General features: G+C 40.5%; 1 pseudogene; it reads left to right on the top strand.

Moving 5' to 3' along the window:
* Positions 1-7,361: 7,361 nt before the first annotated feature.
* LOC147001552 (protein regulator of cytokinesis 1 pseudogene) lies at positions 7,362-9,133 on the top strand (annotated as a pseudogene).
* The last annotated feature ends 2,477 nt before the right edge of the window (positions 9,134-11,610 follow it).

Raw genomic sequence — 11,610 nt, 5'->3', positions numbered from 1 at the left:
ATCAGAACCCAGCACTCCCACTTCGCCCAGTCCAGGGCACCCCAACACACCGGAAAAGCTAGACACGGATCTAAAAGCATATCTCCTGATGATGGTAGAGGACTTCAAGAAGGACTTTAATAACACACTTAAAGAAATACAAAGGAACACTGGTAAACAGGTAGAAGACAGTAAAGAGGAAGCACAAAAATCCCTTAAAGAATTGCAGGAGAACACTGCTAAAGAGTTACAAATCCTTAAAGAAAAACATGATAACACAATCAAACAGGTAGAAGTCCTTAAAGAAAAACAGGAAAACACATCCAAACAGATGATGGAAATGAACAAAACCATACTAGACCTAAAAAGGGAAGTAGACACAATAAAGAAAACCCAAAATGAGGCAACACTGGAGATAGAAACCCTAGGAAAGAAATCTGGAACCATAGATACCAGCATCAGCAACAGAATACAAGAGATGGAAGAGAGAATCTCAGGTGCAGAAGATTCCATAGAGAACATCGGCACAACAATCAAGGAAAATGTAAAATGCAAAAAGATCCTAACTCAAAACATCCAAGAAATACAGGACACAATGAGAAGACCAAACCTACGGATAATAGGAGTGGATGAGAATGAAGATTTTCAACTCAAAGGACCAGCAAACATCTTCAACAAAATTATAGAAGAAAACTTCCCAAATCTAAAGAAAGAGATGCCCATGAACATACAAGAAGCCTACAGAACTCCAAATAGACTGGACCAGAAAAGAAATACCTCCCGACACATAATAATCAGAACAACAAATGCTCTAAATAAAGATAGAATACTAAAAGCAGTAAGAGAAAAAGGCCAAGTAACATATAAAGGCAAGCCTATCAGAATTACACCAGATTTTTCACCAGAGACTATGAAAGCCAGAAGATCCTGGACGGATGTTATACGGACACTAAAAGAACACAAATTCCAGCCCAGGCTACTATACCCAGCCAAACTCTCAATTAACATACATGGAGAAACCAAAGTATTCCACGACAAACCAAATTCACACACTATCTCTCCACGAATCCAGCCCTTCAAAGGATAATAACAGAAAAAAACCAATACAAGGACAGGAACCACGCCCTAGAAACAACAAGAAGGTAATCCCTCAACAAACCTAAAAGAAGACAGCCACAAGAACAAAATGCCAACTTTAACAACAAAAATAACAGGAAACAACAATTACTTTTCCTTAATATCTCTTAATATCAATGGACTCAACTCCCCGATAAAAAGACATAGACTAACAAACTGGCTACACAAACAAGACCCAACATTTTGCTGCTTACAGGAAACTCATCTCAGAGAAAAAGATAGACACTACCTCAGAATGAAAGGCTGGAAAACAATTTTCCAAGCAAATGGTAGGAAGAAACAAGCTGGAGTAGCCATTCTAATACCTGATAAGATTGACTTCCAACCCAAAGTCATTAAAAAAGACAGGGAGGGACACTTCATACTCATCAAAGGTAAAATCCTCCAAGAGGAACTATCAATCCTGAATATCTATGCTCCAAATACAAAGGCAGCCACATTCATTAAAGAAACTTTAGTAAATCTCAAAGCACACATTGCACCTCATACAATAATAGTGGGAGACTTCAACACACCACTTTCACCAATGGACAGATCATGGAAACAGAAACTAAACAGGGACACAGTGAAACTAACAGAAGTTATGAATCAAATGGATCTGGCAGATATCTACAGAACATTCTATCCTAAAACAAAAGGATATACCTTCTTCTCAGCACCTCATGGTACTTTCTCCAAAATTGACCACATAATTGGTCACAAAACAGGCCTCAACAGATACAAAAATATTGAAATTGTCCCATGCATCCTATCAGATCACCATGGACTAAGGCTGATCTTCAATAACAAAATAAATAATAGAAAGCCAACCTTCACGTGGAAACTGAACAACACTCTTCTCAATGATACCTTGGTCAAGGAAGGAATAAAGAAAGAAATTAAGGACTTTTTAGAGTTCAATGAAAATGAAGCCACAACATACCCAAACTTATGGGACGCAATGAAAGCATTTCTAAGAGGAAAACTCATAGCTCTGAGTGCCTCCAAAAGGAAACTAGAGAGAGCACACATTAGCAGCTTGACAACATACCTAAAAGCACTAGAACAAAAGGAAGCAAATTCACCCAAGAGGAGTAGACAGCAGGAAATAATCAAACTCAGGGGCGAAATCAACCAAGTGGAAACAAGAAGAACTATTCAAAGAATCAACCAATCAAGGAACTGGTTCTTTGAGAAAATCAACAAGATAGATAAACCCTTAGCCAGACTCACTAGAGGGCACAGGGAAAGCATCCTAATTAACAAAATCAGAAATGAAAAAGGAGACATAACAACAGATCCTGAAGACATCCAAAACACCATCAGATCCTTCTACCAAAGGCTATACTCAACAAAACTGGAGAACCTGGATGAAATGGAGAAGTTCCTAGACAGATACCAGGTACCAAAGTTGAATCAAGATCAGGTTAATGATCTAAACAGCCCTATATCCCCCAAAGAAATAGAAGCAGTCATTAATAGTCTCCCAACTAAAAAAAGCCCAGGACCAGATGGGTTTAGTGCAGAGTTCTATCAGACCTTCAAAGAAGATCTAATCCCAGTTCTTCACAAACTATTCCACAAAATAGAAACAGAAGGTACTCTACCCAACTCATTCTATGAAGCCACAATTACTCTGATACCTAAACCACAAAAAGACCCAACAAAGATAGAAAACTTCAGACCAATATCCTTTATGAATATTGATGCAAAAATCCTCAATAAAGTTCTTGCTAACCGAATCCAAGAACACATCAAAACAATCATCCATCCTGACCAAGTAGGTTTCATCCCAGGGATGCAGGGATGGTTCAATATACGGAAATCCATCAACGTAATCCAGTATATAAACAAACTCAAAGACAAAAACCACATGGTCATCTCCTTAGATGCAGAAAAAGCATTTGACAAGATCCAACACCCATTCATGATAAAAGTCTTGGAAAGATCAGGAATTCAAGGCCCATACCTAAACATGATAAAAGCAATCTACAGCAAACCAGTAGCCAACATCAAAGTAAATGGTCAGAAGCTTGAAGCAATCCCTCTAAAATCAGGGACTAGACAAGGCTGTCCACTTTCTCCATACCTATTCAACATTGTACTTGAAGTCCTAGCCAGAGCAATTCGACAACAAAAGGAGATCAAAGGGATACAAATTGGAAAAGATGAAGTCAAAATATCACTTTTTGCAGATGATATGATAGTATATCTAAGTGACCCTAAAAATTCCACCAGAGAACCCCTAAGCCTGATAAACAGCTTCAATGAAGTAGCTGGATATAAAATTAACTCAAACAAATCAATGGCCTTTCTCTACACAAAGAATAAACAGGCTGAGAAAGAAATTAGGGAAACAACACCCTTCTCAATAGTCACAAATAATATAAAATATCTTGGCGTGACTCTAACTAAGGAAGTGAAAGATCTGTATAATAAAAACTTCAAGTCTCTGAAGAAAGAAATTATAGAAGATCTCAGAAGATGGAAAGATCTCCCATGCTCATGGATTGGCAGGATCAACATTGTAAAAATGGCTATCTTGCCAAAAGCAATCTACAGATTCAATGCAATCCCCATCAAAATTCCAAATCAATTCTTCAACGAATTAGAAAGTGCAATCTGCAAATTCATCTGGAATAACAAAAAACCTAGGATAGCAAAAACTCTTCTCAAGGATAAAAGAACCTCTGATGGAATCACCATGCCGGACCTAAAACTTTACTACAGAGCAATTGTGATAAAAACTGCATGGTACTGGTATAGTGACAGACAAATAGACCAATGAAATAGAATTGAAGACCCAGAAATGAACCCACACACCTATGGTCACTTGATCTTCAACAAGGGAGCTAAAAACATCCAGTGGAAGAAAGACAGCATTTTCAACAAATGGTGCTGGCACAACTGGTTGTTAACATGTAGAAGAATGTGAATCGATCCATTCCTATCTCCTTGTACTAAGGTCAAGTCTAAGTGGATCAAGGAACTTCACATAAAACCAGAGACACTGAAACTTATAGAGGAGAAAGTGGGGAAAAGCCTTGAAGATATGGGCACAGGGGAAAAATTCCTGAATAGAACAGTAATGGCTTGTGCTGTAAGATCGAGAATTGACAAGTGGGACCTCATGAAACTGCAAAGCTTCTGCAAGGCTAAAGACACCATCAATAAGACAAAAAAACCACCAACAGATTGGGAAAGGATCTTCACCTATTCTAAATCAGATAAGGGACTAATATCCAATATATATAAAGAACTCAAGAAGGTGGACTCCAGACAGTCAAATAACCCCATTAAAAAATGGGGCTCAGAACTGAACAAAGAATTCTCACCTGAGGAATACCGAATGGCAGAGAAGCACCTGAAAAAATGTTCAACATCCTTAATCATCAGGGAAATGCAAATCAAAACAACCCTGAGATTCCACCTCACACCAGTCAGAATGGCTAAGATCAAAAATTCAGGTGACAGCAGATGCTGGCGAGGATGTGGAGAAAGAGGAACACTCCTCCATTGTTGGTGGGATTGCAAGCTTGTACAACCACTCTGGAAATCAGTCTGGCGGTTCCTCAGAAAATTGGACATAGTACTACCGGAGGATCCAGCAATACCTCTCCTGGGCATATATCCAGAACATGTCCCAACCGGTAAAAAGGACACATGCTCCACTATGTTCATAGCAGCCCTATTTATAATAGCCAGAAGCTGGAAAGAACCCAGATGTCCCTCAACAGAGGAATGGATACAGAAATTATGGTACATTTACACAATGGAGTACTACTCAGCTATTAAAAAGAATGAATTTATGAAATTCCTAGCCAAATGGATGGACCTGGAGGGCATCATCTTGAGTGAAGTAACACAATCACAAAAGAACTCACACAATATGTATTCACTGATAAGTGGATATTAGCCCAAAACTTAGGATACCCAAGATATAAGATACAATTTGATAAACGCATGAAACTCAAGAAGAATGAAGACCAAAGTGTGGACACTGTGCACCTTCTTAGAATTGGGAACAAAACACCCAGGGAAGGAGTTACAGAGACAAAGTTCTTAGCTGTGATGAAAGGATGGACCATTTAGAGACTGCCGTATCCAGGGATCCGTCCCATAATCAGCTTCTAAATGCTGACACCATTGCATACACTAGCAAGATTTTGCTGAAAGGACCCAAATATAGCTGTCTCTTGTGAGAAGATCCCGGGGCCTAGCAAACACAGGAGTGGATGTTCACAGTCAGCTATTGGATGTATCACAGGGCTCCCAATGGAGAAGCTAGAGAAAGTACCCAAGGAGCTAAAGGGATCTGCAACACTATTGTTGGAACAACATGATGTACTAACCAGAACCCCGGAGCTCTTGTCTCTAGCTGCATATGTATTGAAAGATGGTCTAGTTGGCCATCAATGGAAAGAGAGGCCCATTGGACTTGCAAACTTTATATGCCCCAATATAGGGGAATGCCAGGGCCAAAAGAATGGGAATGGGTGGGTAGGGAAGTGGGGGGCGCTATGGGGGACTTTTGGGATAACATTGGAAATGTAATTGAGGAAAATATGTAATAAAAATATTAAAAATTAAAAAAAAACATCCAGGATCTCTGGGACACTATGAAAAAAAAAAACTAATAATAATAGGAATAGAAAAAAGAGAAGAGTCCCAGCTCCGAGGCCCAGAAATACTTTCAACAAAATCATAGAAGAAAAATTTCTAACCTAAAGAAAGAGATGCCTATAAACATTTTCTTTTAAAAGCTTACAGAACATCAAATAGATTAGGCCAGGAAAAAAATTCCTGCCACATAATAATGAAACCACTAAATGTACAAAACAAAGAAAAATATTAAAAGCTGCAATGGAAAAAGGCCAGTAACATATAAAGATAGACCTATCAGAATTACACCTGATTTCTCAATAGAGACTCTAAAAGCCAAACAACAAAAGGAGATCAAGGGGTGCAAACTGAAAAGGAAGAAGTCAAAGACTCACTATTCACAGATGATAAGATAGTATACATAAGTGACTCCCAAAATTCTACCAGAGAACTCCTACAGTTGATAAACACCTTCAGCAAAGTGTCTGGGTACAAAATTAACTCAAAAAATCAGTAGCTCATTTTTATATAAATGATATATGGGCTAAGAAAGAAATTAGGAAAGCAACACCCTTGACAGTAGCCAAAAATAATAAACTATCTTGGTATAACTCTAACCAAGCAAGTGAAAGACATTAGAAATGACAAGAGCTTCAAGACTTTGAAGAAAGAAATTGAAGAAGACATCAGAAGATGGAAAGCTCTCCCATGCTCATGGGCTGGTAGGATTAACATAGTAATGGCCATCTTACTTACCAAAATAATCTACAGATTCAATGCGAGTCACATCAAAATTCAAACACAATTCTTTATTGACCTTGAAAGAGCAACTCTCAACTTTATATGAAAAAAAAAAAAAAAAAAAACAGGAGAGCTAAAACAATCCTGTACAATAAAAGAACATCTAGAGGTATACCATCACTGATTTTAAGCTGTACTACAGAGCAATATTAATAAAAAACTGGTCATAGTATTGGCATAAAAACAAACTAGTTGATCAAAGAATTTGAATCAAAGACTCAGAAATAAACCCACCTACCTATGGACACTTGATTTTTACAAAGAAACCAAAACTATACCATAGAAAAAAGAAAGCATCTTCAAAAAATGCTAGTTTAACTGGATGTTTGCATGTAGAAGAATACAAATAGATCCATATTTATCACCCTGCACAATACTCAAGTCTAAGTTCATCATGGACCTCAATGTAAAACTGTATACACTAAATGCAATAGGCGAGAAAGAGGGGAATAGCCTTGAATCCATAGGCACCAGAGAATTCTCAACAAAGGAATCTTGAATGTCTGAGAAACACTTAAAGAAATGCTCAACATTCTTAGTGATCAGAGAAATGCAAATCGAAATGACCCTGAGACTCCACCTTACACCAATCAGAATGGCTAAGATAAAAAAAATTCAAGGACAGCACATGCTGGCAACAGTGTGGAGCAAGCAGAACACGCCTCCATTGCTGGTGGGAGTATAAATTTGTACAACCATTTTGGAAATCAATTTGTCAGTTTCTCAGAAAATTGGGAATAGATATTCCTCAAGACCCAGCTGTACCACCACTCTTGGGCATATACCTTAAAAATGCTCAGGAGACGGACTCAGGGTGAAGTCTGCGGCGGCTGGTTACCGTTCTCCGTCCTGCACGTGGCAAGTGGAGGGTCTCGATTCTGGACGGCTTGGAGCGTCCACCATGAGGAGAAGTGAGGTGCTAGCAGATGAGTCTATCACATGCCTGCAGAAAGCTCTAACTCACCTCCGGGAAATATGGGAACTAATTGGGATTCCAGAGGAGCAGAGGCTACAAAGAACCGAGGTTGTAAAGAAGCATATAAAGGATTTTCTGGATAGAATGATTGCTGAAGAGGAGAGGCTGCAGGAAAGGCTTCTCAAAAGCATCTCCATCTGTCAGAAGGAGCTGAGTACCCTGTGCAGTGAGCTACAAGTGAAGCCGTTTCAGGAAGAAAAAGATACAACCATCTTGCAACTAGAAAAAGATTTGCACACTCAAGTAGAATTGATGAGAAAACAGAAAAAGGAGAGAAAGCAGGAACTGAAGCTACTTCAGGAACAGGAGCAAGAACTCCGTGACATCCTCTGTATGCCGCCCTGCGATGTGGATAGCACCTCTGTCCCCACCTTAGAAGAGCTGAAGCTATTCCGACAGCGTGTGGCAACTCTGAGGGAAACAAAGGAATCGAGGCATGAAGAATTTGTCAACATTAAGAAACAAATCATACTGTGTATGGAAGAATTAGAACACACTCCAGATCCAAGCTTTGAAAGAGATGTAGTGTGTGAAGATGAAAGTGCTTTTTGTTTATCACTGGAGAATATTGCAGCATTACAGAAGTTGCTAAAGCAACTGGAAATGAAAAAAAAATCACAAAATGAAGCAAAATGTGAGGGGCTCCGCACTCAAATCCGAGAGCTCTGGGATAGGTTACAAATACCTGAAGAAGAGAGAGAGCCTGTGAAGGCAATTATGACTGGGTCAAAAACCAAAATCAGGAATGCGCTGAAATTAGAAGTGGATCGGTTAGAAGAACTGAAAATGCAAAACATAAAGCAAGTGATTGAGAAAACCGAGTGGAGCTGGCTCAGTTCTGGGACCAGTGTTTTTATAGCCAGGAACAGAGGCAGGCTTTTGCCCCTTACTATTCTGAGGACTACACAGAACAGCTGCTCCATCTTCATGATGCTGAGATTGTCCAGTTAAGGAACTACTATGATGTTCACAAGGAGCTGTTCCAAGGCGTCCAGATGTGGGAAGAGAGCTGGAAACTTCCTAGAGTTTGAGAGAAAAGCTTCAGACCCAGGTCGATTTACAAAGCGAGGGGGAAAACTTTTAAAAGAAGAAAAGGAACGCGCAAAGCTCCAGAAAACACTCCCTAAGCTGGAAGAGGAGTTGAAAGCACGGATTGAACAGTGGGAACAGGAACACTCAACAGCATTTGTGGTGAATGGGCAGAAATTCATGGAGTATGTTACAGAACAGTGGAAATTACATCGGTTGGAGAAAGAGCGAACCAAACAGGAGAGGCAAATGAAGAACAAGAAACAGACAGAGGCAGAGATGCTGTATGGCAGTACTCCCTGGACACCTAGCAAAAGACTAGGACAGACTCCCAAGAAGTCTGGCAAAGTACACAAGATGAACACTACCACCATGTCTAGTGCTACACCCAACAGTAGCATTGGGCCTGTCTTTGGTGGATCAGTGTACCAGTCACCTATGTCTCGACTGCCCCCTTCTGGCAACAAGTCAGTAGTCACTTCTCTGTGTTCTGGAAAGAAAACACCTTGAGCTGCCCAGCTTAGGGCCAACAAGGAGAACTTGGACCTCAATGGCAGCATCCTGAGCGCGAGAACTTTCAAAGGCTTCCAGATCTGATGCTACGTCTCGAATCCTCAATTCAACCAACATCCAGTCCTGAGAATCCTTGTCCAGTTAGGCAGCTGGGGCTTCCTGTGCCTAGACTGGACTGACGGATACGTATACAAGGAGTGACGTATACATTTCCATCTGTTTAGATGTTTGAAACTACCTTGGGCAGGTTCTGTTAACAGCACCTAACTCAGACATGAGTAGGACAGAAGGAAGCTGTCCTGGGCGGACTGAGGTCACAAAGACTTGCTTTGGATTCAAGAGAGACCTTAAAGGCTAGTTATGATAGTTAAGTACAAGTTTTAACATCTGGTAGCTATTTTTTTTTTCTCTACCCCATAATTCTACTTTGACTGCTCTTCTAGAGGTCCTGAGTTCAAATCCCAGCAACCACATGGTGGTTCACAACCATCTATAATGGGATCCAATGCCCTCTTCTGGTGTGCAGAAATATTTTTTAATTCTACTTATTTCAATATTATATATTAGAAAATGAAAAAACGACTGTGGCCAGCTTTGGCAAACAGGGGTACAAGACATGAAGTATAACATCTAAAAATATATATTTTTTTGTTCACGGACATTTGATTAATGCTATAGCTATGGAAGCTTTGATGTCACCCAGAGGCCTGTACCTGGCTGGCACTATCCCAGTGAGGGTTTCTTGAGTTCCAGTATGAGATGGCCTGACCTGCTGCCAAAAAAGAGTAGCAGTCGTTTCTGTAGTGCAATTTCTTGAGGTATGTGTGTGAACACACATGCTTCTTGTCTGACCTGTTGAGGTTTTCTCCAGTCTCCCATCCCTGTGCTCATTAGGCCCAGTCTGTAACCCTGTAGATGACAACCACACATAGAGAGGCTGTCTGGTGGGCTGGGCCATTTCTGTCATGGAGTCGGCAACTTTGCACATCTGCAAGTTCTCTGTAGTCACGCCCACAATGTGGCTCCAAATTCGTCACTACTCTCCCCCAAAGCACTATTATTTATTCTGTCTGTCTATCTGTCTGTCTGTGCCAGTTCTGCCAACACATTGATCTTGAAAACTTGTGTCAGTCTCCTCTTCACACACACACATATATATGTTGTTTTTAAATATATGAAAATAAAATGTGTATAGTTACCTTTTAAAAAAAAATGCTCTACCGTACTTGCTCAACTATTTTCATAGCAGCTTTATTCATAATAGCCAGAAACTGGAAGCAACCTAGATGTTCCTCAACTGAAGAATGGATAAAGGAAATGTGGTTCATTGATACAGTGGAATACTATTCAGTTATTAAAAACAAGGACAGCATGATATTTTCAGGCAAATGAATGGAACTAGAAAATATCATCCTGAGTGAGGTAACCCAGACTAAGATAGACACACCTAGAAATTACTCACTTCTAAGTAGATATTAGCCATAAAGTAAAGGATAGCCATGCTACATTCCACAGACCCAAAGAAGCTAAGTTGTTAACAAGGAGAACCTAGCCGGGCATGGTGGCGCATGCCTTTAATCCCAGCACTCGGGAGGCAGAGGCAGGCAGATTTCTGAGTTTGAGGCCAGCCTGGTCTACAGAGTGAGTTCCAGGACAGCCAGGGCTATACAGAGAAATCCTGTCTCGAACCCACACACACACACACACACACACACACACACACACACACACACACACACAAAGAGAACCTAAGAAGGATCTTTGCATCTCACTGAGAAGGGGAAATAAAATAAATGTGGGAGAAGTAAAGGGAGGGAACCAAGTACAGTGGGGTGGGCTGGGGAGGGGAACAGAAGGGATCAAGTATGGGGAGGATGGAGGGAATCAGAACTGGGAGAGAGACCTGGGAAGAGGGGAGGGTCATCTCTGGAACTAACTAGAAACCTAGGACAAGGGAAACTCAGAGGAACCTTTGAGAGTGACCCTAGCTAAGACTCCTAGCAATAGGGGACATAGAACCTGAAATGGCCACCTCCTGTAAACCAGGCAAGAATTCCAGTGGAGGGATAGGAACACCAACTCACCCACAAAACCTTCAACCCATAATTTGTTCTGCCTACAAGATTTTCAAGGTATAAAAGTGGAGCAGAAATTGAGGGAATGGTCAACCAATAAATAAGCCCAGCTTGAGACCCATACCATGAGAGAAAGCCCAGTCCTAACACTATTAATGATACTATTAATTTTCCTACACTTGCAGACAGGAACCTAGCATAATTGTCCTCTGAGAGGTTTCACCCAGTGACTGATGGAAACAGATGCAGCGACACACAACCAAACATTAGGCAGAGCTCAGGGAATCTTATGGAAGACAGGAAGAAGGATTGAGGGAGCCTGAGGGGGTCAAAGGACAGCACAAGAAAATCTACAGAACCAACTAACCTAGGTCCATAGGAGCTCACAGAGACTGAACCACCAACCAAAAAGCATGCATGTGATGAGCCTAGGCCCCTTTCACATATGTAACAGATATGCAGCTTGGTCTTTACATAAGAACCCTAACAATTGGAGCAGGTGATCTCTGACTCTGTTGC

The sequence above is a fragment of the Mus caroli genome, unplaced genomic scaffold (genome assembly GCF_978045245.1).
Source record: "Mus caroli unplaced genomic scaffold, Mus_caroli_1 scaffold_13, whole genome shotgun sequence".
Taxonomy (NCBI): Eukaryota; Metazoa; Chordata; class Mammalia; order Rodentia; family Muridae; genus Mus; species Mus caroli.
This window is presented reverse-complemented; position numbering and strand designations above follow the sequence as displayed.